Source organism: Rhipicephalus microplus, unplaced genomic scaffold, assembly GCF_043290135.1.
Source record: "Rhipicephalus microplus isolate Deutch F79 unplaced genomic scaffold, USDA_Rmic scaffold_324, whole genome shotgun sequence".
NCBI lineage: Eukaryota > Metazoa > Arthropoda > Arachnida > Ixodida > Ixodidae > Rhipicephalus > Rhipicephalus microplus.
The window spans coordinates 94,143-98,437 of record NW_027464892.1 but is presented as its reverse complement, the minus strand read 5'-3'; the positions used below and the strand labels follow the sequence as shown (position 1 = coordinate 98,437).

General features: G+C 57.3%; 1 non-coding gene across 1 annotated transcript; it reads right to left on the bottom strand.

Annotated features, from left to right (window-relative positions):
* Positions 1-270: 270 nt before the first annotated feature.
* LOC142793701 (small subunit ribosomal RNA) lies at positions 271-2,085 on the bottom strand. Its single transcript, XR_012891755.1, has one exon. It is a non-coding gene; the product is annotated as a small subunit ribosomal RNA (ribosomal RNA).
* Positions 2,086-4,295: the final 2,210 nt, after the last annotated feature.

Below are 4,295 nucleotides of genomic sequence, written 5' to 3'. Positions count from 1 at the left end.
TCGCGCATTTCGAGCGCTTCGAGCCACGGTGCAGTGGCGGGTCGAAAGCCGACCTATGAGTGCGTTGCGCCGTTTGTACCCGCGTCCGCCACCTGGCCGACCGTCCAAGGTCGCGGTGTTGGCGTCCGCTGGGCGCAACAATTTGTCACGGGGTGCCGCTCCACATTCAGGCAGCCCCGTGGGGAAAAGCCGACCCCGCGTCCAAACGGGGTCAGCGGCAGAAAGTGTCGGGCGCAGACGCAGCTGAGGCGCTCACCCTTCACAATCCGTTAATGATCCTTCCGCAGGTTCACCTACGGAAACCTTGTTACGACTTTTACTTCCTCTAAATGATCAAGTTTGGTCATCTTTCCAACAGACCGGCGCAACCGAAAGGCCGCGCCGGACATCGGTCCGAAGACCTCACTAAATCATTCAATCGGTAGTAGCGACGGGCGGTGTGTACAAAGGGCAGGGACGTAATCAACGCGAGCTTATGACTCGCGCTTACTGGGAATTCCTCGTTCAAGGGGAACAATTGCAAGCCCCTATCCCAATCACGAAAGAAGTTCCACGGGTTACCCAGTCTTTTCAGACAGGGATAAAGACACGCTGCTTCCTTCAGTGTAGCGCGCGTGCGGCCCCGGACATCTAAGGGCATCACAGACCTGTTATTGCTCTGTTTCGTGCGGCTAGGAGCCGCTTGTCCCTCTAAGAAGGTTGTAAGGTGCTGGGAACCCCGCACCTATTTAATAGGCTAGAGTCTCGTTCGTTATCGGAATTAACCAGACAAATCGCTCCACCAACTAAGAACGGCCATGCACCACCATCCACCGAATCAAGAAAGAGCTCTAAACCCGTCAATCCTCCCAGTGTCCGGGCCGGGTAAGTTTTCCCGTGTTGAGTCAAATTAAGCCGCAGGCTCCACTCCTGGTGGTGCCCTTCCGTCAATTCCTTTAAGTTTCAGCTTTGCAACCATACTTCCCCCGGAACCCAAATACTTTGGTTTCCCGGAAGCTGCCCGCCGAGTCATTTGAGTAACTCAGGCGGATCGCTGGTTGGCATCGTTTATGGTCAGAACTAGGGCGGTATCTGATCGCCTTCGAACCTCTGACTTTCGTTCTTGATCAATGAAAACATTCTTGGCAAATGCTTTCGCAGTAGTTCGTCTTGCGACGGTCCAAGAATTTCACCTCTAGCGCCGCAATACGAATGCCCCCGTCCGTCCCTCTTAATCATTACCTCGTATTCCAAAAACCAACAGAACAGAAACGAGGTCTTGTTCTATTATTCCATGCAAGTTTATTCAGGCGACTCGCCTGCGTTGAGCACTCTAATTTTTTCAAAGTAAAAGCACCGGCCATCTCGAGGCACACAATGAAGTGCACCAAGAAAGAACCGGCATGATGTTCAGTCCGAGCCGTCGCATCGGGTAGATGCACTACTCGTCTGGAACTGAGATCCAACTACGAGCTTTTTAACCGCAGCAGCTTTAGTATACGCTATTGGAGCTGGAATTACCGCGGCTGCTGGCACCAGACTTGCCCTCCAATTGATCCTCGTTAAAGGATTTAGAGTGTACTCATTTCAATTACGGGGCCTCAAAAGAGTCCCGTATTGTTATTTTTCGTCACTACCTCCCCGTGCCGGGAGTGGGTAATTTGCGCGCCTGCTGCCTTCCTTGGATGTGGTAGCCGTTTCTCAGGCTCCCTCTCCGGAATCGAACCCTGATTCTCCGTTACCCGTAACAACCATGGTAAGCAAGTAACCTACCATCGAAAGTTGATAAGGCAGACACTTGAAAGAAACGTCGCCGGCTCGTGGCCATGCGATCAGCACAAAGTTATCCAGAGTCACCACACAATACGGGCCGAAACCCGATCGATCTTGGTCTAATAAAAGCACCCGTTACCCAAAGGGCTCCAGGCTCACTGCATGTATTAGCTCTAGAATTGCCACAGTTATCCAAGTAGGAAGAAACGATCTAAGGAACCATAACTGATTTAATGAGCCATTCGCGGTTTCGCCTTATTTCGGCATGTACTTAGACATGCATGGCTTAATCTTTGAGACAAGCATATGATTACTGGCAGGATCAACCAGGTAATCGTTCGACTGCGCGTCCGTCCTCGCCTTCGGCGGGCCGGACGCAGTCTGTGTGCGGCGGAGGCCACCTTCAGGCGCCCCAACACGCTTATTTTGCACTCCGAGATGACGGCGTTCGAGCTCGCTACGGCACAACCTTCCCGAAAGACGAGTGGGAGCCGTGCGGCAAGAAGCACGTTCATGCTCGCTCTTTTTCGTTGCATCGACTCGGTCGCGCCGTGCGGGTTGCCCAAGCCCGCTGCACTGTCGGTGGACCGGCCGGAACTAGCAACGGAGCCGAGACTGCAAAGCCGCCAGACGACGGGTCACGCCCGCGTCTTCGGCGCTTTCGCATCTGAATCGCCCGAGGACGACACGGAACACACCTCGATATCGTGGTAAAACGGCACCGTCCGACAACCAGCCCCTAACGCATCAAGCGGATGAGGCTGCAGACGACTGCCGTGGATTCCCCTGGAGCAGACCCGAGGACACGCTTGACGAGGCCGAAGCCCGCCGCATATCAGACACCCGGTCGCTTTCGCGTACGCCGCTCACGAGAACCCCCACATAATAGCAGCGATAAGTACCCAGACCTCCTTGGGCACTAATACGAGCGTACTCGAGAAAATTTCACCGCGGGTGTGCCCCGAAACGTGTGGCACGTTGAGCGTGCCACAAGTCTACGTCGCTCTCAAACCCGCCGAGGTCGTAGAATTTGCGACCCTGCTCACGAAATTCCCACCGAGGATACGGCCGCAAACGTACCGCACCTTGGGTAGGCCACGAGTTTGTGCAACACTACGCTGACGGCACAGCACCGAGGTCGTGCGCGCACGCACGGGAAAATTCCGCCGCGGTTTCTGCCGAAAACGTGAGGCACCACGACTCTCCGCAAGTTCGCGTCGACTGCGAAAGACCGAAGTCGTGAACGACGTGTCCGCTACTCGCCGCCGACACGCTGGACACCAAACGTACAACGACTCGACGGCGTCGTAGAGGCCCACGACGCGGTTTTCCTTAACGACGTCTCGGCGTGGCACCGACAGGTTAGAACGGCCGACCAACGTTCCCTGTCCGCCGTTCGGCTCAGTCGAAGGGCTCGGCGACTTCGGCAACGCTGCGAAGCCGCACGGTGACGCACGCCATGTCCCCATTTTTTTTTTTTTTCTTTCTGCGTCTGCCGGGGTGCCCCTATAATAGCAGCGATAAGCACCCAGACCGCCGTGGGTCGCTCGCCCCGGCTGACGTGGTTTTTCGTACTCCTGCGGCGGTCGCCGTCAAGCACGTCCAAATACGCCACTTTCGTGGGCGCTTTCGCGCTCTTTCGCGTCGCCGGTGTGCCAGCACTCACTCTGCCAAAAACGGCGAACATCCTAGTGGCGGTTCCCACTTTTGCGTCGGCGTCGCCAACCCCGCCCCGGCATACGCGGTTTGCCGTACTCGTGCGGCGGTGGCCGGCGGGCACGTCGAAAGACACCGATATCGTGCGCGAGTCGATGCTTCTTGGTCTCGCAGGAGGGCCGCCACTCACTCCTGCAAAAACGGCGAAGATCCGAGCGGCGCTTCCCACTTTTTCGTCGGCATCGCAAACCTCGCCCCGGCAGACGCGCTTTGCCGTACTCGTGCGACGGTCGCCGGCGAGCACGTCGAAATACGCCGATATCGTGCCCGAATCGGCCCCGTTTCGCTTCGCCGGAGTGCCAGCACTCACTCGGCCAAAAACGGCGAACATCCGAGCAGCGGTACCCACTTAGCCGTCGGCATCCCGAACTCCGCGCCGGCTGACGCGGTTGCCGAGCTCGTGCGACTAGCGACCGCGAACGCGTCTCGCGACGCCGCTTTCGTGCGCGGCTCCCATTGCGACCTGGGTTACCCGAGCTCGACCAGCAAAAAAGAAGGTCGAAAAAAAATTTTTTTTTTCTGCGTCTGCCGGGGTGCCCCTATAATAGCAGCGATAAGCACCCAGACCGCCGTGGGTCGCTCGCCCCGGCTGACGTGGTTTTTCGTACTCCTGCAGCGGTCGCCGTCAAGCACGTCCAAATACGCCACTTTCGTGGGCGCTTTCGCGCTCTTTCGCGTCGCCGGTGTGCCAGCACTCACTCTGCCAAAAACGGCCAACATCCGAGCGGCGGTTCCCACTTTTGCGTCGGCGTCGTAAACCCCGCCCCGGCAGACGCGGTTTGCCCTACTCGTTCGACGGTCGCCGGCGAGCGCGTCGAAAGACGCCG